Source organism: Trachypithecus francoisi, unplaced genomic scaffold, assembly GCF_009764315.1.
Source record: "Trachypithecus francoisi isolate TF-2019V2 unplaced genomic scaffold, Tfra_2.0 Lachesis_group21, whole genome shotgun sequence".
Taxonomy (NCBI): domain Eukaryota; kingdom Metazoa; phylum Chordata; class Mammalia; order Primates; family Cercopithecidae; genus Trachypithecus; species Trachypithecus francoisi.
The window spans coordinates 21,880,688-21,903,880 of record NW_022681467.1 but is presented as its reverse complement, the minus strand read 5'-3'; the positions used below and the strand labels follow the sequence as shown (position 1 = coordinate 21,903,880).

The 23,193-nt window shown below is 47.8% G+C and overlaps 1 protein-coding gene across 7 annotated transcripts in view; it reads right to left on the bottom strand.

Moving 5' to 3' along the window:
• The window catches only part of RASSF2 (Ras association domain family member 2), a 45,011-nt gene extending 36,978 nt beyond the window's left edge, over positions 1-8,033 (bottom strand). For 2 of the 7 annotated variants that reach the window (XM_033185725.1, XM_033185730.1), the window contains exons 1-2: positions 7,936-8,028; positions 6,726-6,800 (exon numbers count right to left, since the gene is read on the bottom strand). The gene's annotated coding sequence lies outside the window, so the exon portion shown is untranslated. Of the gene's footprint in view, positions 1-258; positions 270-6,725; positions 6,940-7,721; positions 7,881-7,935 lie in introns of those variants that run through there. The other 5 variants (XM_033185728.1, XM_033185723.1, XM_033185724.1 and 2 more) reach the window with 5 other exon arrangements.
• Positions 8,034-23,193: the final 15,160 nt, after the last annotated feature.

Below are 23,193 nucleotides of genomic sequence, written 5' to 3'. Positions count from 1 at the left end.
AAGGCAGAGACCCTTATTCTCGAGCTTCAAGGAAGCTAGTCTCCATACAACTCCACTTCTGCCTGGTTTGAATCTCTGTCTCTCTGCATGGCAGCTGCTCCATCAAAGTCGTGGCGAATCATGAGCCCACCCTTCCAAACCCATCACCACACAGAAAATCCTGAGATTCAGCAGCAGGGGGTCTGGGCCCCATGGACCAGCTGCCAGCAGCCAGCAAGCCATGCTGTGGTCAGCTCCCAAGCCAGTGGTGCTGCACACCTGCACCCTGGCCACTTTTGTCCTGTCAGGCTGAGATGGAGGCAGCACCCTGACACTGCTCGGGCCAGGAAGGATAGTCAGGACCACATGACCCAGCTTGAGATGGAATCGCCAGGGGCCAAATACCACAACTGTCTGCCAGGGCTTCCCTTTCCTTTCTATTACATAAGTAAAATAAACATTTTTTTGTTTTATTTTTAAAATACAGGTCAGGTTCTACGGCTTACACCTGTGATCCCAGCAATATGGGAGGCCGAGACAGGAGCATCGCTTGCATGCAGGAGTTCAAGACCAGCTTGGGCAACATGGCAAAATCTTGTCTCTACAAAAAATAAAAAATTAGCTGGGTGTGGTGGCATGCACCTGTAGTCCCAGCTACTTGGGAGGCTGAGGTGAGGTGGGAGGATGACTTGAGCCCAGAAGGTGGAGGCTGCAGTCAGCTATGACTGTACCAGTGCACTCTAGCAAGGGCAACAGAGTAAGACCCTGTCTCAAAAATAAAAATGAAAAATATATATAGATAAATGAAAAGATTAATATCCACAAAAGGACAAATATTGTTTGATCCCATTTACATGAGGTAGCTAGAAGAGGCAAATTCATAAAGACAGTAAGTAGACTAGAAGCTACCAGAAACTGGAAGGAGATAGGAATGAGGGGGTTATTGTTTAATGGGTACGGAATTTCTGTTTGGAATGACAAAAAAGTCCTGGACATGGATAATGGTGATGGGTTGTACAACACTGTGAATATAGTTAATGCCACTAATTTGTACACTTAGAAATGGTTACAAGGGTAAATTTTATGGTATGCATATTTTACCACAATAAAAAATAAAAATAAACTATTACATATGAAAAAAGATGAAGATCGAAATCTCCCAAAACTCCACCACCCAGAGATAATTACTATTAACATTTTACCATACATCCTTCCAGATGCTAATATAAATGGGTGATACAGTTTGTAAAAATAGCACACAGTTTGGTAACCTGCTTCTTAAAAATATATCATATTCCAGTGGCTCACACCTGTAATGCCAGCACTTTGGGAGACCAAGGCAGGTGGATCACCTGAGATCAGGAGTTCAAAACCAGCCTGGCCAACATGATGAAATCCCATCTCTACTAAAAATACAAAAAATTAGCCGGGCGTGGTGGTGCACCTGTAATCCCAGCTACTCAGGAGGCTAAGGCGGGAGAATTGCTTGAATCTGGGAGGCAGAGATTGCAGTGAGCTAAGATCAAACCATTGCACTCCAGCCTGGGCAACAAGAGTGAAACTTCGTCTCAAAAAATATATATATCATATTCTTCCATGTTAATAGCTACACACCTGCAGCCTATGTTTTTGTAGCCACATGGTATTCCAAAGTATAGATATGCCATGGTTAACTAATGTATGACTGTTGGGCATTTGGTCTCCATTTGTCACTATGGAGTGTTGTCATTATTATAAATAATGCTGCGAGGGACATCCCCATATACATATTTTTCTGCATTTATCCAATTACATCCCTAGGGGAAGAATTCCTAGGGGTGGAACTGCTGAGTCAGGGACTTGTTTGGGAGGGTTGTCAATAGAGCATTAAGAGTAAAATTATACCAAGATGTTGAATTCTGTCACAGAAAGTTCTCTTTCTCTACACAGACTTTTCTCCAGACCTCCTTCCAAAAAGAGCCAGGTATTAAACATTTACCAGCACATCACTGGTCATAACCTAGGAATGCAAACCATGAGCAGACTCCACTCGGGTGTCTATAATGTTGCATAGTGATTGAGAAAGGAAGGGACCGTCCATTCCATAAGAAACCAGTCCCTCCCTCCCCACCTCTCCAGTCCTCCTCTGGAGACACACCATGCTGGAGCCCTGAGGTGAAACTGATGTAGAAGACAAGCAGGATTATACTGGGTTAATGTCCACTGAATTCCCAGCAGGAAGGACTCTAGGAAGGGCCAGTGCTGGGTGTCTCATGGTGGGTGCCACATATGTAGTCCACACAAAAGGTTTTTTGTCATTAAAGGTTTTTAAAGGTTTTGTTCTTGTATAGACAGAAGGACAAGGCAATGACTCTTCTGAAAGAGGTCAAGGGTTAGAAGGGACACATGGAATCATTTAATCCCTTACCTTGGAGATGGGGAAACTGAGAGTCAGAAAGTCTCACAGCCTAAATATTTCAATAATAATTAGCCAGACGCAGTGGCTCATGCCTGTAATCACAGCATTTTGGGAGGCTGAGACAGGTGGGTCACTTGAGGTCAGGAGTTCAAGACCAGCCCGGCCAACATGGTGAAACCCCGTATCTACTAAAAATACAAAAATTAGCTGGGCGTGGTGGCATGCACCTGTAGTCCCAGCTACTTGGGAGGCTGAGGCAGGAGAATCGCTTGAACTCAGGATGTAGAGGTTGCAGTGAGCCAAGATCATGCCACTGCATTCCAGCCTGGGCAACAGAGTGAGACTTCATGTCAAAAAAACAATAATAATTATAATCATTAAATGCACCCCAGAAGTATCTCACATGTGGGTGAGGTTCAACCGGTTCAGGGCAGCGCTTGAACATATCCCATGTCTTGGATGCCTAGTGCAAATCTTATCCTCCCCTTCCTATGTACACAATTGGAAATTGAAATCACTGGGTCACATGCTGACTTAGTCATGGCCAGATGTGTGCTGGGGCCAGCTCCCACTGGCTCTCAGGTGCCAATGGCGCACAACTCTTCCCAACTGAGTGTTCACTGACACCAGGTTGGTAGAGTGAAGTCAGCCATAGTGGGAATATTTATTTATATCACATAAATTGGAAAACACCACAAAGCAGGGCTTCCCCCAAAACCCTTACCAAGAGCCAGGTGTTAAATATTTACCAGCACATCACTGGTCACAACCTAGGAATGCAAACCATGTGCAGGTGACCTCAGCTTCCTCACCTAACCTAAGAGCAGCCTCTCTCTCCAAGCACGTAACTCTCTATGTTCCACCATAATACACACTCCCAAATCCATCATAGCCTGCTTCTAGCCGGCAAATGGTTTTCTACATGCTTGCTATGTGCCAGGCTGAGCACATATGATAGCTCATTTGACCCTCACAATAGTGCTGTGAGATAGTTATTATAATTTCCATCTTACAGTTGGGGAAACTGAGTCTTTTCTTTTCTTTCTTTTCTTTTTTTTTTTTTTTCGAGAGGAAGTTTTGTTCTTGTTGCTGAGGCTGGAGCACAATGGCAAGATCTCAGCTCACTGCAACCCCTGCCTCCCAGGTTCAAGCGATTCTGCTGCCTCAGCCTCCTGAGCAGCTGGGATGACAGGCGCCCGCCACCATGCCCGGCTAATTTTTGTATTTTCAGTAGAGACGAGGGTTCACCATGTTGGTCAGGCTGGTCTTGAACTCCCGAACTCAGGTGATCCACCTGCCTCGGCCTCCCAAAGTACTGGGATTACAGGTGTGAGCCACCATGCCCAGCCTGAAACTGAAACTTTTAATGACTTTTAACTATAGGTTAAAGCCTGTCTTAGGTCGGTTTCACCCAAAAGTAGATCGTGAAATAAGAATTCAAGTTCAAGTACAAAGGGAGTGGTAAAGTGAGATGAGGAAGTGAGCGAGCTAACACTGTGAGCAGTTGGGATTCAGTCCTGCAAGGGAACTCTTAGAGACAGCACAGAACATGCCCCAAACTTATCCCAACAGAGAGGCGAGGAAGCTGGAGTATTTGCACACCTTCTCCCATCAGTCATTGGTTGAGACCAGTGGAACATGGGCAGGAGGCTGACAGCATCTATTACATTATCCAGTATCCCACAGCTAGGAAATGGTAAGATGCAATTCAAACTCCAGATCCAATACTCTTTTCGTGACATTTATAAAAATGAGCACTTCACTGGATGCCAACGACGGTTAAAGCACAATGCTGATGAAGTAAATCTACTTTGCCAAATCACTTTGGGTCGACATGTTCAAAGAAAGCACAGGTATTTCTCTGCCAGTTTTCACCAACTGACAGAATAGGAAAAGCCCTTGGAAGTCACTTTGCCTGTTCCACAGGAATGGATGAGAGGGTCTCTCTCTGGTATCACCACAGCTGCCTTGAGCAGCAGTTCCCCAGCCCCAAGCTGTCACCCCAAACAGCTGCATCAACCTGTAATGACAGACTTTAGAGTCTGCCATCCCCGAAATGATAAAAAAATGACCCACTGGCTGCCCAGCCCAAGTCAGAGGATGTGCCACCCTCCTTCCCTGGTGCTTCCTGCCCCATTCCCAACCCCCACTTCACACGGCCACGTGGTCCATGGGAACCCACAAGAGGCCAAATAAATGAAACCAGCAGTGAGACCTGTGGGAGCTCACTCCACCTTGAGGACATTTATACATTCTTCTGGGCCAGGCACAGTGGCTCACACCTGTAATCCTACAGGTGTAGGCTGTGGAGGCTGAGGCAGGAGGATGGCTTGAGCCCAGGTGTTTGAGACCAGCCTGGGTAACATAGCGAGACTTCATCTCTATTAAAAAAATAAAATAAAAACTTAACTGGGTATGGTGGCATACGCCTGGGATCTCAGCTACTCAAGAGGCTGAGGTGAGAGGACTGTTTGGGCCCGGGAGATTGAGGCTGCAGTAAGCCATTATTGCACCACTGCACTCCAGCCTGGGCAACAGAGACCCCATGTCAAAAAAAAAAGTAATAAATACAAATAAAAAATAAAAATTCTTCTTGCAGACAGGGAGGTAGTGAAATAGGACAGTGTGTCACTGGAGTAAACAACTGGACCACATTGTGAAGAGTATTAGGGAGGTAGCAGGAGGGAATTGCTACCCTCGCTTTATAAACCCAGCTGTGGCAGCTCTCAGCTACTACAGATTGAAGATAGACGCTGAACATCTTGTTCCATTCCAAGCACACTGCTGAGACCTGCCCTGTTTCTTGCTCTGGGGGAGATGAGTCCTGGGACTACTCGTCAGGTCACTCAGTCCATCTCCCAGCCTCTCTGTGAGACTCTCTGGCAACTGACCCTGCCTCTGCCCCCACCTCCCACTCAGTAAGGACACTTCCTGCCAAAATATTCTAAAGAGGTCTGAAAGCAATAATCAGGCCCAGGTTCTTTTGATGACAGGTCCCTTCTCTGGCAAGCAACGTCGTCCAGCCCTCTGAGACAGCAGATGCACACCCTGGGCACCTCTCCAGCCAAGTCGCTCAGCCATTCCTAAGCAGCTCACACATGGAACGCAGACATGAAGCCTGACTCCCGGGCACCAGGAAATAGACCAAGAAGTAAAAGCAAAACCAATAGCAACTGGGATGTCTCAGGTGGGTCAGAGCATCCAAAGGATTGAAAACAAGGCATAGGGTTGTCCACCACACCAACTGACTCCTAAGATGACACAAACTGGCGAGAAGACCTGAACCTCCAAACAGAAGCCATGTAGAGACCCAGAGAGGTAGGCTGTGGAGCACCAGGGACAGAGTGAGGCCACGCTCAGGCAAGTGGGGATGATGCTGGCTGGAGATACAGCAGATGCGGGCACAGCCCCAGTTGGCCAGATGCGGAGGGCACACAGTCCCCTTCCCCTGGAGGAAGGCATGAAAAAGGACCTCAGATGTCTGGTCTTCTCTCAGCCAGGCTTCTCAAAGGGGCCATGATGATTCCAACCCAATTTCAACAGCATAAAAATGAGGGGAGTGGAGCACTTGGGATATGTCTAGGCTGCACCCCAAGGCTTACCATGTGTCTCCCCGATATTCCACCTCTGCTCTTCCATCTGCTGAAGGAGGAGCGGAACTCACCTTCCAGCCTCCCCAGCAGAGGGAATCCCAAGCTGTACCAGTCCACACTCTAGGTGCCCAGGCAGGCTGTACACTATGCCTCCACCTTCTCCCAGGGGAAGAACTCCCACTCTTTCCAAAACTACCCCCTCTCCAAGCTCAGCCATCATTTGAGGCCCTCTTCTACCCCTGTGAGGCCTGCTGGACTGCCACAGCCCCTAGGCATCAGGCTGACCTGTCCAGAGGAGAAAACACAGCTGCTGCCCACACCCAATGCCCCCACGCAAGGGTCTCTGATCCCAAATGGCCACCACCCAGGTAGATGCCACACTGTGTCCCTGGGACACTACATTTGAATGCGAGTGTTTTGGTTTTTTTGAAAACTGACTCTCCTCAAACAACCTGATATATCTTTGCCATGCGAGATTTCTTTAATTCTTCAGACCACCTGCAGAAAAAGTGCCTAGTAAGTAAATCTGAATTTATTAGTAAAATAAGCCTAGCTGCAGATTCCTCATCCAGATGTTCCTGAAAGGAGGCCCCTGGCTCTGTCTTCCCGGCTGTTTAAAAGAGTCATTGTTTCTAATTCTTTCCTCCCATTGTACTAAGATCAACTGTGGCAGGAACTGGGTCCCCCTCCAGGACAAATTGTTGTTTGTCAGTTGATGGGTTCATACATTCATTCACCATTTACAAGGTACTTACTATAACCCCAGCCTGTCCTAGACACAGCCTCTGCTCTCCCGAAAAACACGTTCTAGGCGCCGGGATTCCAGATACCTGGGAAATAGAGTGCACGCAGTGATGAGAGGCCTCGTGCTCGGCTTCTCCTATCCCTGAGGCGCAGAGGAGCTGTGGACAGCCCGGACCCACGCAGCGCCCCAGAGGTGAAACAGAACTCTCAGTCTCCCTGTGAGGCCACTGGCACTCTCGGCTGTCCCCAGAACTGTCCGACTTAGGGCTGAATGCAAAGTAAGCGCTGGAAATGCAGAAGTAGCCGGGGCCGCCCACGGCACCTGCCTCGCTTGGGGCAAGAGAAGACGCCAGGCTGAGGTCCCCAGCGACCTCAGGCACCAGCTCCGAAGGAGGGCGGGGAGACAGCAAAGGGGAAGTGCCCGGAGGCCAAGGGCCCCCGCTCACCCTGTGCCCTTCTGAAGTGCGCCGCCTCCCCGAGCTGGGGACTAGGACCCGCCTCGGGGAAATCTGCTAGAAGACGGCGGCGGATTGGGGTCGGGCACTCTCTGGGTCTGTCAGGGCCTCCCGAGCCCTGCACCTGCCACGCCGCCCCACCTCGCCAGGAAGTCTCAGAGACCCCGGGGGTCGGGTGGGAGCACCTTCCCATCGCGGGCTCGAAAAGAAGTAAGGACACCCCCAGGGGTCTGAGAAGGAGGACAAGCTCCAAGCCACAACTTTCTTCGGACACGAGGCAGGCCGGCTGGGGCTCTGCGCCTACACGGCCCCGCGGGGGCGAGGAAGGGGAGTCGGCGCGCCCCGGGAGCTCCGCTGCTGGGGGAGGAAAGAGGAGACAAGAAGCAGGCGAGGCTAAGGGGCTGACCCAGCCGGGATAGGGACCATCGTGGGAAAACTTTGGCGAGGTGGGGGGACGCGGAAAGAGAGCGGCCCGCGCCCTGCACCTTGCGCCCCGCATCCCGCGCCAGTGCCTCGCTCCCAGTGCCCCGCGCCCCGCGCCCCGCGCCTTGCCTGCACCCCGGGCCAGCTGCATCGCGCCCGCGCGGCGGGAACCGTGGAGCTGGAAAGTGGGGGCGCCTCGGCCAGCGATCGGCGGGCCGGGCTCAAATCCAGCCAGGCTGGGCAGGCGGTGGCCGCGCGATTGGGGACCGGGCGCCCCGCCCTCCTCGCTCCCCTCCTCCTTCCTCTCCTTCCCTCCCGCCCCTTGGCCTTTTTCAGCCCCTACCGAGTCTGCTAGTCCGCTGTCCCCTCTTTTCTCTCGATCTTCATATCACTCCCCACCCCTTCGCCTTGCCTTTCTTCCTCCCCTTGTCTCCCGCCCCCTCCTCTTCTCCCCTCCCCTCTAGGGGCGGAGCTTCTCCGCTCCCTCCCAGACAATGCTGTGGCTGCGTCCCCTTCCCCGCCAGCTCGTCCAGGCTCCCGCCGCCAGCGATTCTTCCGGGCTAGGGGTGGGGAGGGGGTGGGAGTGCAGGGTTGGGGAGGATGAGCTGTCTCCCCTCACCTCCTTGCTGCTGCCCTCTGCAAGAGGGATGCAGACTTAGCCCAAGCTGCTTGGTTCACCCGGCGCTGTGACAGCCACTCCCAGGGAACAGACACGCTGCCCCACCAAGCCCACCTCCAGCGGCCGGGTTCCCCAGGCAGAGGCTGTGGGATTTTTTTTTTTTTTTTTTTTTCTAACAGCCCAGCTTATTCCAAAAGAGTTTGAGCCGGACGGGGGCTAAACAGGCCCCTTCGACTTGGCGGGCCGGCCAGACGTGACAGCAATGCCAAGGAGGCCAAGTTTCTTTGTCCATTTCTCACCTCCTCCTTTTCCATCCCTGGACCTCCTGGCGCCCCCAGCACACAGGAGGCCCTTGAGCAGCCCGGCTGCAGGTTCCCTATCTGCTCAGAGCTCTCCCCCTCACGTGCCTACCCCCAACCCTGCAGTGTCTGCGGACCAAAGGGGAAGGGAGCCTCAGGCCAACCCCCAAGGTACAACCAGACCAGCTCATCCAGCCTGGAAGCCAAGCATTCTTTGCTAAATTCATTGTTTGGATCTTGGAATGTGTCTCCCTTAGAAACAATGTTATAAATGGTGATCTGCTTCCCAGGCCAGCCACAAAAGTCTGTTGAACCCAAAATGCAGCTGTAGGGTGGTGCTGAGAACTGTGTCAGCTACCCTGAAAAAGGAGGCCACTGATCAGCTTTATTTGTAGAAAAAATATGTATATATCTTCTGATTCTTTCTTCTTGAGCTATAAACACTATAAATTAAATAAGTTAAATTTCTCCCATTAAATTTCCCCATCTGGACCCACTACTCTATTAGTTAAGCTTCTTTCCTTTGCAGGTAATAGAAATAACCTTAGGGGAATGCATTTACAGATGCAGTGGTTTCTAGATAATCTCATCTAATCTCAGTGTCAGAACTGCATGGAGAGCCCAGTATAAGAGGCAAATCCAGAGCCTAAAGGGCTTCCAGTAACCAGAAAGTCTTCCCTGAGGGGTTCTTTCTTCTCCTTCATCACAGACTGGCCCTCCCTGCACCCCAGACACTTGGTGAAGGGTGGCCATGACTTCTGTCACTGGGGCTTGGAGCTCTGCTGCTCAGGAAATCAGACAGATGCTGCTAGAATCCCTTATTCTCTAATCTAATCTCCCAAAAGAGCAGCTCACCCTCCTGTGATGGTGGGGCTAGGGATGAGCTCACGTTGTCCAAACTGGGCTGCCAGAAATCCTGAACCTAGGCCCTATTTAAAACTAAACCCATTACTTTTGTTTTTGTTTTGTTTTGTAATTTGAGATGGGGTGTCACTCTGTCACCCAAGCTGGAGTGCAGTGGCATGATCATAGCTCACTGCAGCCTCAATCTCCTGGGCTCAAGAGACCCTCCAGCCTCCCGAGTAGCTGGAACTACAGACATGTGCCACCATGCCCAGCTAATTTTTCTATCTTTCGTAGAGATGGGGTCTCACTGTGTTGCCCAGGCTAGTCTTAAACTCCTGGCCTCAAGCAATCCTCCCCCTCAGCCTTCCAAAGTGCTGGGATTACAAGCATAAGCCATCTTGCCAAGCCGTGAACACATTTGTTTCTACTTAGATTCTCCATCTTAGTGAATACATTGATTGATGGATGGATTCATTAGTGCATGACAACAGAAAACATGTTTCCATTCATCAATTTCTGCCTACCAAAGCCACAGGAGAGAAAGGAATAGCCCTTCATCCTTCATCCGTCAAGGCAGAATAGAGCAACACATTTGAACAGGGATAATATTTTGCATATATTAAACTAATAATTAAAGTCTACCCTTAAACCATATTTTCTTTTTTTTTCCTTGTTTTCTTTTTTTTTCTTTTTTTTTTTTTTTTTTTTTTTTTGAGATGCAGTTTTGCTTTTGTTGCCCAGGCTGGAGTGCAACAGCGTGATCTTGGTGCACCACAACCTCCTCCTCCGAGGTTCAAGATTCTCATGCCTCAGCCTCCTGAGTAGCTGGGATTACAGGCATGTACCACCATGCCCGGCTAATTTTTTGTGTTTTTTTTTTAGAGACAGAGTTTCACCATGTTAGCCAGGCTGGCCCGGAACTCCTGACCTTGTGATCCACCCACCTCGGCCTCCTAAAGTGTTGGGATTACAGGCAGGAGCCACCGCTCCCAGCCAGATCATGTTTTCTTATAGGTTTCTACCACCAGAGGACAGACCAAGAGGCTCATGGCCCAGGAAGCAACAGGTGAGCTTTGTCTAGAACTGTCTAAAATTCTCCAATAGAAACACAACTTGTGGCTGGGCACGGTGGCTCACGCCTGTAATCCCAGCACTTTGGGAGGCGGAGACGGGCAGATCACAAGGTCAGGAGATGGAGACCATCCTGGCTAACACAGTGAAACTCCATCTCTACTAAAAATACAAAAAATTAGCCGGGCATGGTGGCGGGCGCCTGTAGTCTCAGCTACTCGGGAGACTGAGGCAGGAGAATGGCGTGAACCCGGGAGGTGGAGCTTGCAGTGAGCAGAGATAGCGCTACTACACTCCAACCTGGGCAGCAGAGCGAGACTCCATCTAAAAAAAAAAAAAAAAAAATCAGTTCCTCGGGGGTATTCGCCATGTTGCAAGTGTTCAATAACCACAGGCTACCAGCTTGGGACAGCACAGGTTTACAGAACAAGGAGGCCACTGATGAGTTTGGAGTGTCAAAGCTAAGTGCCTTTTTTCCTCAGCAAAACAGTAGTGGGAATGACAAGCATGGCCAGAGAAAGAAAAAGGAGCTTCTACATTTCTTTGTCTCCCCCTATAACAACTGGAGAGGCAGATCTTGCTACTAGATCAGAGTTCTCCTGTGTGGCTTGGGAAAAGGAGGCTGGCTATGCAGAGAACTGGGAGGCCCAAAGCCCACTCCTCAGTTTCCAGTGGATTCTGGGGAAAGGGACAAAGACAGAAAGTCCTGGATGCTGCATCACCCCGATTTATGACCTTTGACCTTAAAGCAGAGGTATGTTGGTGGGTTAAGTGGAGTTCTGGGGATAGAATCAAGGATTACAGGCCAGGCGCAGTGGCTCACGTCTGTAATCCCAACATTTTGGGAGGCCAAGGCAAGAGAATCACCTGAGGTCAGGAGTTCGAGACCAGCCTGGCCAACACGGTGAAACCCCATTTCTAATAAAATTACAAAAATTAGCTGGGCATGGTGGTGGGCATCTGTAATCCCAGCTACTCAGGAGGCTGAGGCAGGAGAATTGCTTGAACCTGGGAGGCGGGGTGTTGCAGTGGCGGTAAGCCGAGATCACACCACTGTACTCCAGTCTGAGGGACAGAACAAAAATCCATCACAAGAAAAAAAAAGAAAAAAGAGAAACAGTAGCCATTGTCCCTTAAGGTGGAATGAGTTCCTGTTTGTGGAGCCGTCTGCCACTGCTCCTCTGGGATGAGACATAGGCAGAGGGGATGCGACACAGAACACACAAATCATCTGCTCTGAGCCCTAGGATGAAGAGGGGCAGGGAGACCCTGCCTAAATCAGGGGCTGGCAGGAGGACATAATGGAGACCCAGAGGGTGCATCAGCGAAGGCAGAGTGAAGATCAGGGAGCAGAGATCCGAGAGAGCCTGGAGCACCCAGATCCTGAACTGCACACGCTGCAGGCGTCAGCAATAGATGCCAGCCCAGTACTCAGGAATGGGACCAGCACGTCCAGCATTCTGCTGTCAAGGGAGGGTCCAGAGCAGGCCATCTGCAGTGGGGCCCAGGGAGGACCCAGAGGCCTCCCTGTGATCCTGAGTACCAGCCTCACTTGCCACCATGAGAGTAAGGTACAACTTCTCCCAAAGATGCATCTTAAAAAGAGCTGGGCAGGAAGGAAGAACTCTGAGAGAGTGTTTACATAAGAAGACCAGAGGGACTGTTTAGATTATTGCATAAGACTTCATTTACCAGACTAATATTCAGATATTTTTTCCCTCTGCTATCCAGGAGGTAAGAATTTACAGAGGAAGATCCAATGAGATATAGAGAAATAAGGAAGCCTAAGTGAGGTGTGCTCCTGGGTTGCCGCCACCTCGTCACACATCTGGTGCACCAGCATGGCATGCCGGTTGGATATCTGCTTGAGAGGTGAAAAAAGACTCTCTTGGGAGAGAATTTGCATTCTAAGGAAAGAAGAAAACAAGTGGTAACAAGGCTTGAGTTGACAGAAGGTTAATGAGATTGTCACTCAACTCTGCTCCCAATCTGGTCCCTCGGACACACAGTACGGGGCTCCTGGAAAGAAGAAGGGGTTTTAGGTCACAACTGAAGGGATGTTTTGTAAACTTCCAGGTACTCTGAGACCCAAGGAACTTAAGGGGCCAACCCTCCACTGTTCAGCTTCTCTATTTCAAGAGCTTGTTATGTTGACAACACGACCTAGAAAGAGACAGCTTGATTGCCAAAATGGTCACAACTACTGGCTCCCAGCACACATGCTGTTTGCAATATGACTCTGCAGTTCCTCCAATAAGGAAGTGGAGTCTACATCTCCACCTTGAATTTGGGCAGACAGTGTGGCTTGCTTTGGCCAATAGAAGGAGGCAGAAGTCATGTTGTGCCTTTTCAGAGCCTGGGCCTCAAGAAGCCTTGCATTCTCCCACTCTCTCTATTGGAACATTACCTCTACCACTGAACAAGCCTGAGCTAGCTGGCTGGAGGATGAGAGACCACATGGCCCAGAGCCAAGTGGGCCCAGATGTCCCAGCCAAAGCCCTAGGCATGTGAAAGAGCCCAACCAAGATCTGTCAAGTCCCATACCCAAATCCAGAGCTGACCACCAATGCATGAGGGAGCCCAGCTGAGTCTAGCCCAAATAGCCAGCTGATAAAAAGCATAAACAAAATAGATGGTTGTCCCTTTAAGCCACTAAGGTTTGGCGTAGTTTGTTTTATAGCAATAGTGAACTGTTAAAGAACAGAATCCTGCAGTCAAGGCTGACACGACCAGGGTATTGAGCAGATACAAGTCTGAAGTCCCCTGGATTTGCTTATGAGCTTGTGCAAGTTACCTCTAGGAATTTGTCCCCACTGCCAGCCCTGTGCCCCTGCCCTTGCCCCCTACCACCAAAGCAGCATAAGAGGTATTTTCTTTTTTTTTGAGATGGAGTCTCACTTTGTTGCCCAGGCTGGAGTGCAGTGGCACAATCTTGGCTCACTGCAAGCTCCGTCTCTCAGATTCACACCATTCTCCTGCTTTAGCCTCCTGAGTAGCTGGGACTACAGGTGACTGCCACCACGCCCGGCTAATTTTTTTTTATATTTTTAGTAGAGACGAGGTTTCACCATGTTACCCAGGATGGTCTTGATCTCCTGACCTCATGATCTGCCCTCCTCGACCTCCCAAAGTGCTGGGATTACAGGCGTGAGCCACCGTGCCCAGCCTATAAAAGGTACTTTCAAATGGTTTAAGTCTGAGTGAGTTGGTGACATTTAGATTTATGGCTTTTAATGTGACTCCATTTGTTCTCATAAACTTGAGAGACCTAGGGAAATTTGAGTAACAAAGATTTTGTCACTGAACTCTACAAGTTTATCTTTCATGGGGCAGGACTATCTTAATTAAAAGAGTTCATTTTATCCACCACTAAGAAATTTCCATAGCATTTAAAATATTTATATGACACAGTGTCTGGATCCATCCTTGCAGATGGGAGAGTGGATTGAAGCTCTCGCTCAGCTGATATCTAGGAAAGCTCATGTGCACACGTCTCAGGCCCCAGACAGGAGACCTATCTTACTAGGCTTTCCCTCTTCAGTTAAAACACAAACAGGTGCTGGTAAGAGAAAAAACGGAAAGAAAAGGACCTAAAGTACATAATCTAAACTTATTCATTTCCACCTTTTGTCTTTTTTAACAAAAAGTGTTTGATAGACAGACTCAAGGCTCAACTCTCTTTTGGCCACCTTCCTGCTAAACAAAGTGCTTATAAACAATTTGGTAACTGAACCATGTTTCAAATGAGGTGGGATATGTCATATAATTTTCCTAGGAATCCATTCAAGTTTTTTTAACCCCAGGGTTACATTCCACCAAAGCTCCCCTTCCATTTTTGGAAGGAAATACCAATTACTTGGTGGGAAAAATGTTACCCCATCAATACAAATTTCATACACATTCAAAATTATAGATATTGATATATATATATAACCATGGTGAAACTATACAGTCTGTGTTTGGCATAGAAAAGTCCAAACTACCACCACACCGACCACGCACACACATAACTCTGTTGTTCAGAGCTTTCCAATAAGCCAGAAAGAGACTTCTTGCTAACATTTGAGAAAGACTTTGTCTTGGATAGATGATAATTGGGACCAAGAATTTTCTCATGAATTCAGTAACTTAATGAAAAAAAATTATCTATAAACAGTTACTCCAAGAAAAGTTACAGGCCAGGTGTAGTGACTCACATCTGTCATCCCAGCACCTTGGGAGGCCAAAGCACATAGATCATTTGAGACCAGAAATTTGCGACCAGCCTGGGCAACATGGCAAAAACCTGTCTCTACAAAAAAAAATTTTAAAAATAGCTGGGCATGGTGGCGCTTGCGTGTACTACTTGGGAGGCTGAGGTGGAAGGATCACTTGAGCCAAGTGGTCAAGGCTGCAGTGAGCCAGATGATGCCACTGCACTCCAGTCTGGGCAACAAAGCGAGAGCCTGTCCAAAAAAAAAGAAAGAAAGCAAGAAAGCAAGCAAGCACAAAAGACTGAAAGAAGACAAAGAAAAGAAAAGAAAAAAGAAAAAAGAGAGAGAGAAATTACAAGTGTACCAGAAAAGAATTACAAGACAAGGGAAAGAAGAGAAATATAAGCTACCAGGAACTCAGGAAAAAAGTGAAAGAGAAGAATAAAACTATCACAGAAATGAAAGACCCAATGAAGGAGCAAAATGCTATGAAAATTAAGCTAAAATCCTGGAAAGTACATTTCAGAAAAATGAATGCAGTAACATGGAGAATAACAGTGAATTTTAAGATGAGAAGAAATAATAGCTATGGAACAAATACAGAAGAAAGTCAACATATGAACATTTGGATTGGCATTCAAATATATACATTAAAAAAATTCCCTAAACTGAAAATGTGAATTTATAGCTTGAAAGACCATACTATATTCTGGGAAAATGGATATAGTTTTTTCTAAACTATACCCAATGTATGTTTACATCCAAATGTATGTTCCTTGAGATATGAGAATGGGGATTTTTGTCCTTTTTTGTTTATTGCTGTGTTCCCAATGCTTAAAATAATGCCTGACATCTAGGAGCCCCCAGTGAACATTCACTAAATGAATTGCTAAAGGAACAGATTAACTAATACCAACATATCCTATTAATATTGCCCTAATTCAAAGATAAAGAGTTTTTGGTTACTCAGTAGAAAGATCAGATCATCCAACAAAAAATAACACCATGTCTTTGCTATTGTGAATAGTCCCATCAGGGCCAAGTGTGGTAGCTCACACTTGTAATATCAGCACTCTGGGAGGCCAAGACTGGAGGATCACTTGAACCCAGGAGTTTGAGACCAGCCTGAGCAACATAGTGAGACCCTGAATCTACAAAACAATTAAAAAGTTTGAGAAAACAGTGCTGTGACGAACACATACACCATGGAATACTATGCAGCCATTAAAAAACAAGATCTTGTCCTTTGCAGCAACATGGATGGAGCTGTAAGCAATTATCCTAAGTGAACTAACATAGTAACAGAAAATCATATACTGCATGTTCTCACTTAAGTGGGAGCTAAATACTGAGTACTGGGGCCTACTTGAGGGTGGAGTGTGGGAGGGAGGTGAGGATTGTAAATAGTTCCTATCAGGTACAATGCTTATTATCTGGATAATGAAATAATCTGTATTCCAAACCCGTGTGACACTCCATCTACCCATCTAACAAACCTACACATGCACCCCCGAACTTAAAGCTAAAAAATCAGATTGACTATAAACATCAGCACAGCAAGATTCATAGCTAGAATACAATGAAACAATCTTGTGCCGCATATGCTCCTATGGTGTCCTCAGAGAAAGAAAACATGATTCAGGAACTTCATATCAACCCAAACTGTAGTCCAAATATAGAACATGCACAGGCCGGGCGCGGTGGCTCAAGCCTGTAATCCCAGCACTTTGGGAGGCCGAGACGGGCGGATCATGAGGTCAGGAGATCGAGACCATCCTGGCTAACACGGTGAAACCCCGTCTCTACTAAAAATACAAAAAAACTAGCCGGGCGAGGTGGCGGGCGCCTGTAGTCCCAGCTACTTGGGAGGCTGAGGCAGGAGAATGGCGTAAACCCGGGAGGCAGAGCTTGCAGTGAGCTGAGATCGGCCACTGCACTCCAGCCCGGGCGACAGAGCAAGACTCCGTCTCAAAAAAAAAAAAAAAAAAAAAAAAGAACATGCACATATTTTCAAAACTACAAAAATTCAGCTACCTTGAAGAAAATACAAAAAGACCAAGTTTAGTAAACAAATGAGAAACAGAAGCAAAAATACCAGTAGTGAGCACTGAATACATTTATGTTTCGGGATTGCAATTAAAACAACTATTGGAACTATGGTTGCGAAACAAAATGATGTTATAAACCATTATAAAGCAGAAACTGTAAAAACCAATGAAGGTAAGAATGTGTTAAGTATCTTGATTTTCTCATTTTTTGTAGTTGAAGGCCATGAAAAGATACGTTTAAAGTCTGTAGCCCAGCTATTAGAGACACAAATAAGTGTGAAGTTATACAAGAATCCTCTAGAGAGAGGCTGTTGGCCAGGGGTAGCGTCTGCTTTGGTGGTCTTGGAGCTTGAGCAGTGTTGATGTCATTTAGTGTGTGGGGACCAAAGATAATGAACAAACTGCAAAATGCTTGACTGTCTTGAACAAAGACGATTTTTCTCATACAAACACTCACAGTGTCCCTATGGAGCAGGAAACCAGTAGAACTAATAATAGCAATAACCAGCCCAAACTGAATGGAGGAGAGAAGAGAGAGGATTTGGGAGAAAGGGGTTTTGTCGTTACTCTTGGTGAAGAGTCAGTTGATTGCATCCTAAGAAATGTAGGATTAAATAAATTATATACAAATATGAGTGTTCTTTTGTACTATTTGACTTCCTTTTGTTCCATGTGCATATATTAACTAGTCAAAAAAAAAAAAAAAGTTAAGCCAAGGCAAGAGGATTGCTTAAGGCCAGGACTTTGAGATCAGCCTGGGCAACATAGAGAGACCCCATCGCTACAAAAAATTAAAAAATAAAAAATTAGCCAAACATAGTGGCTTGCACCTGTCATCCCAGCTACTCAAGAGGCTGAGGTAGGAGGCTCACTTGATCCTGAAAGGTGTACACTTCAGTGAGCTGGAATTGTACCACTGCACTCCAGCCTGGGTGACAGAGTGAGATCCCAGCTTGAAAAAAGGGGTTAAAAGGTAAAGATTCTAGGGGCAGGGAAGAGGGTCAGGGGGAAGACAGATAGGAAGAGGTGAGCTGAGGAAGCAAGTCATTTTGATGCTGGAGGGGGTGGATCCTGAGAAAGTGTCCTGCATGTTGCCCTCTCTCTAGGGTTATATCTAGAAGGATGGGAGTGGACAATAAGACCCTCAGATTTCATACGAGTTTGGGATCTGAAGGTAGAGATCTGCCCCACTTCCCATCAGTCATCTGGTATAACATGGTACCCATAGCATAGGGCTGTCCAGGCATCTTTGGCAGCAGAGGGACCTAAGTAGACCCAGAGAGCTTCTAGGGGTTGCAGGATGTTATAGGAGAGCGGCTAACATTTCCCATAACCCTGAGAAGGTCATAGAAGTCAGATGGGAGAAAGTTGGGGACCTGAGGGCACCTCATGGTTGGAACAAGGGGACCATGAGTCTTGTCAGGGACCACATGGAAACTCAGACATCTTGGGAGTAGCCAGGGAGGAAGAACGCTGTGCCCAGAGCCATGATAACACCCATGTTCCATCAGCCCACCACCACCGAAACAGAGACGAGACCCTGGCGAGAAGGTAAGAATGGGACTGCAGAAAGGAACATTTCAGAATTAAGTGAATTTTAACCTAAAATGACCACATTTCTCAGAAATTGACTATCATGATTTTTGCTGTCAGACAAATGGAGGTTCAAAGTAGAGATTAAATTTTTTTTCTTTTTTCTTTTTTTTGAGATGGAGTCTTGCTCTGTCACCCAGACTGGAGTGCAGTGGCGTGATCTCGGCTCATGCAACCTCCACCTCCTGGGTTTAAGCTATTCTCCTGCCTCAGCCTCCTGAGTAGCTGGGACTACAGGCACCCACCACCCATGCTCGCCTAATTTTTGTATTTTTAGTAGAGACGGGGTTTCACCGTGTTGGCCAGGATGGTCTCGATCTCCTGACCTTGTGATTCACCCCCCTCGGCCTCCCAACGTGCTGGGATTACAGGCGTGAACCACTGCGCTCCACCTAAATTATATATTTTTTAAAAGTTTCAGGTGCTCTGTGTGGAGGTTAAGGGTGGAGACCGGGGATGTAACGCAGTCACCACACAGAAGTCCCTAGGAAGACAGGACTCATTGTAGAAGGGGAGGCCTCGCAAAGGGAGTAACAACTGGGTCAGGTCTTAAGGGTGAGATGGGAAAGGACATTTTAGGCAGAGGCAGCAGCACGTTCAAAGCCGTGAGGGAGCCTGGCTCAACCAGAGAACAGCGTGTGGTCCAGTGTGACTGGAACAGAAGGTGGGAGGTGAAAGGCGTTTCATGTTCCACTTATGCAGCCAAGAAACAAAATTCAAGACAAGTTAAGTTCCCTGATTCCTGTGGTGTTTCAGGGATACAACTCACCTTCCCCTGTGTGTGTACTTGGTCCAAACTAGGGCCAGACGGGGAGCCAACGCCACCTCTCATGGTGATGCAGAGCCGGCTGAGAGGAGCCAGCTGGGAGAAGTTTCTTGGAGGACAGACATGCTTCCTGGGCCAAGAAATCTCAGGAAGAAGCCAGGGAGGGGAGGGCTGGAGACAGCACAGCCAGCAAGACTGGTCCATTGACCCGTTCCAGCCTGTCATGAGATGCCTGAGACGCTGACCCTCCGCCCAGAGCTGGCCAAATCTCTGCAGATGCAAAGCCAACTCCCAGGGCTTTACCACTTTGAGACCTTGACCGCCCATCCTTCCTGCCCCTGGCCCAGCCCACCCTCTTCCATGCACAGAGATGAATGTTCAGCATGTTCTCTCCCACACTTGACCTAATCGCTTTGCTATGGAGACTTCCCTGACCCAGCAAGCAGCCCCACGCCTTCCTGCTGTGCTCTGATTGAGAACAGGCCCAAGCTATCCAGGCCTTCCAACAAGCTTAACCTCTTCCTCCCCAGACTCGGGCAACCAGGGAACGTGGGAAGGAGAGCCTTGAAGCAGCTAAGTGACTCAACAGAGAATGTAATTACGATATCCATTCAATTGGCTCTTGTTCTGAAGGAATGATGACACTGTACCCAGGCAAGCAGGGAGGAGACAGACCTAAGATGAGATGGGAGAGGCCATGTCATGCCTTGTATTGCAGGGCATGATGAGGAGCTGGGGGTTTGTTCCTATTGCAATAGGATGCCCTTGAATCACGGATTTATTATAGGAGTTAGACCTTATGTCCTTGTGGGAAAAGCTGGTGAGGTAAAACCTGTAAGGATTACTTGAAGATCAGAAAGATGTCACAGGGGAAATGATGGAAAAAAATCGATGGAAGGCTGTTCTTTGTGTGTAGTGGTAAACCTGGGTCAGCCAGGGCAGGCTACAAAGAAAAGCTTGACACGAAGTGGGAAAAAGCAAATATGAATGGAGACCCAGGAAGCCACAGCAAAACCCATGAGGACAAATTGGAACCTGGCTGTCTTTCATACATCCAGGATGACTTACGGAAGACATCTGTGGGTTGGCCGCAGGTGGCTGACGCCTGTAATCCCAACACTTTGGGAGAGCGAGGCAGAAGGATTGCTTGTGCCCAAATGTTCAAGACCAGCCTGGTCAACATGGAGAAACCCAATCTTTACAAAAAATACAAAAATTAGCCAGGCATGGTGGTGCGTGCCTGTAGTACCAGCTACTCAGGAGGCTGAGAAGTGAGAAGATTGTTTGAGCCCAAGAGGTCGAGGCTGCAGTGAGCTGTGATTGTGCCACTGCACTCCAGCCTGGACAACAGAGTGAGACCCTGTATCCAAAAAATTAAAAAATTTTAAAAGCCCTCAGAGCTGCACATGTAGGAGGTCCAGTATGAGGAACAGGAGCTGTCGGTCTGACTGACCTCAGGCAAATGAGGCCATGGGGATGGGGACAGAGGCAGATGTAGTGGCATCTAAAGCCTGCACCCATCTTCCAAACGTAACAGCTGCTGCTGCTGCTGCTGCTGCTCTTTCCAAATCTTGCACAAGTTACTCCTGTGGCCAGCCCTGACCTGGACGCACCAAGGGGAGGGAATTCTGGGAGATATGACTCTAGCTTAGCTTGGTTGACACAGTATGAGCTACTGTAGAGTCCAAAACAGAGACGGAGTATAGAATAAATTGAGAGCTTTCTGTAATTCTAGTTTTGTTTAGTGTTACGAACACACTTGTATAAACTTAGCATTGTTTCTGAGTGTGGTTTTGAGAAATTTTATTTGTAGAAGAGATGGCATAGGATTTCTTTGTTCCCAATTTTTTTTTTTTTTACATTTCTTCCTTTATTTGATAAGTGTATTTGCCTTCTGTTTTTCTTCTTGAGATCTACACACTTAAACCCTTTAATGACTAGACTGTTAGACGTACTTGATCTTAAAAAATTGATCTTTAAAAAAATTACAATGGGATGCCATTGAAATCATTTAAACTAGGAAAAGATGCAATCGAATTTATAATAAAAATATCACAGTGTCTGCCGTTTATACAATGGAGTGGCAAGGGGCAAAATTAAAACATGCAAACTGTTTAAGAGATTACTATGGAAGTTAAGAAACAATAGCTGACAGGGTATATCAGTCAGCTATTGACACAATATTGCTGTGTGACAAACAAGCCCCTTAAAACAATGATCATTGGTAGGGAGCAGTTGGGATAGCTCTATTTCCAGCTGCAGCTCTGCCCTGTATGTCTGTCATTCTCCAGGGCCCAGGGGCTAGCCAGCGCGTGTTCTCTTGATGATGTCTGAGGTGCAAGACAGCAAGCCCTGCCACACAAGCACATTTCAAGTCTTTGTGACATCTCATTGGCTGAAGTAAGTCAACATAGCCAAGCCCAAGGTCAAGGCATATGGAAGAACATACCACCTCTAGTGGGAGGGGCTGCAAAGTCACATGGCAAAGGATATGGACTCAGGGTGAGTGAAGAACTGAGAAAAGTGATGCAATCTACTACTGGGGTGACAGTGGATGTGCAGAGACAAGGATAGACTCTGGAGGTGGTTGCAAGCAAAACCCACGACATGTGGTGGTAGATTGAGTATGGAAAATGACAGAGAAGAAGGAATCACTCTGACAGCCAGACTTCGAGAGAGGCTGATGGGGCTGGAGGAGACGCATCTTTGGTGGAAAGGGAAGGCAATCTTCCAGTTTGAAAGGCATCCCATGGTGGCTTCAGGTGAGCAGAGGGCCCTACATTCTGGAACTTGGAAACAAGGTCCAGGTAAAAGATTAGAATAGTCACTGGCTTCTCAAAGCCTACAAAGTGCTTTGTGAAGTATTTGCTTGTGGCAATAACTTGTGACACCCCAGGAGATCTGCCCTCCTTTCCCCAGCCCCACAACCTGACACAGACTTCTGAAGGCACCAGACCCCATGTGATTAAGTTCAAGGGGCACCATGCTGCCGGGTGAGAAGACGATTCTCACTCAGGATCAGAGAGGCTGAAAGGAGATAAACTGCATTTGGGTGGAGGGAGGGTTTTTGCTATTTCATTTTGAGAAAATTATTTTTAGAAGTTTCAGAGTAATGTGCAACTTCTTCTTATCTCCACTCTTAGGAGGAGACATCTGTGAAATTCAGTGTAATTGTGGTGTGTGTCATAGTTCCTTCAATTGCAGACACTGAGACATAGACTCGAGTACAAGTTGTAGAGCTGGCAGGTGCATAGTGGGGAAGTGAAGGACCCCCCACATGGGGTGTGTGGAGCAGGTTACCATCGTGGGACACTGGGAGGGCACAGTCCCACGAGAACTCTGGGAAAGTGTAGAGCATAGTTCTGCTACCCCACTTGAGGGAATAAAGAGCTGACACTGATCCCTTCAATTATGAATTGAAGGCTGTCCTGTGGGCATTATCCCCTGGCACTTCCTGTGTTGTTCAAAATGTTCCCATGAGCAGTTTCAGTCAGGTGAGTGCTAAGAGGAGGTGGATGGACACTACCAGCATCTCCCATAGTGGGGAAAGAGGTCATCCTGTCCATCACATGGAGAGCATGAAAAGGTACCCTCCACCCTGCAACGCAGCCAGAGCCACAGGTGTTGGGAGGAGGGACAATAGTGATCACTTCCAGAGTTTCTGGGAGCCATGGATTCTCCCTGGGATGGCCTGATGGAGAGGCACCTTAAGAGAGCATTCCAGGGATGCACATGGATTGTTCACCTAGGGTGGGATTGACAGGGGGGTGGAATGTGACTTCAGTTCTGGGGGAAGTGCTCCACTCCAGAATGCAGGTTCTTTGGCTATTCCAGAAAAGAGAGGCAGCCTAAGTGGCCCTGAGGTGAGAGAAAAGGTCACCTGGACATCAGTAGCCACAGAATTACTGATGTGTGTGTTCCTGGCTCTCCCACTTCTGGGGTACACCTGCCTTCGGTTGAGCAAACTCCCATGATGCCCAAGCCTTAAGCAGAGGAAAAGTAAAATGTACAGATACTTGTCAGTGTCGGAAACTGTCCTCTGCAGTTGCAGGGGAATGCAGGTGGGCCAGGGGGATAGAGAACAGGAATCTGAATGCACAGTCAGACAGGGTCATGGAACACCCCGCCCCTAGACACCATACCATGGCCCCATGCTCTATGGGGCT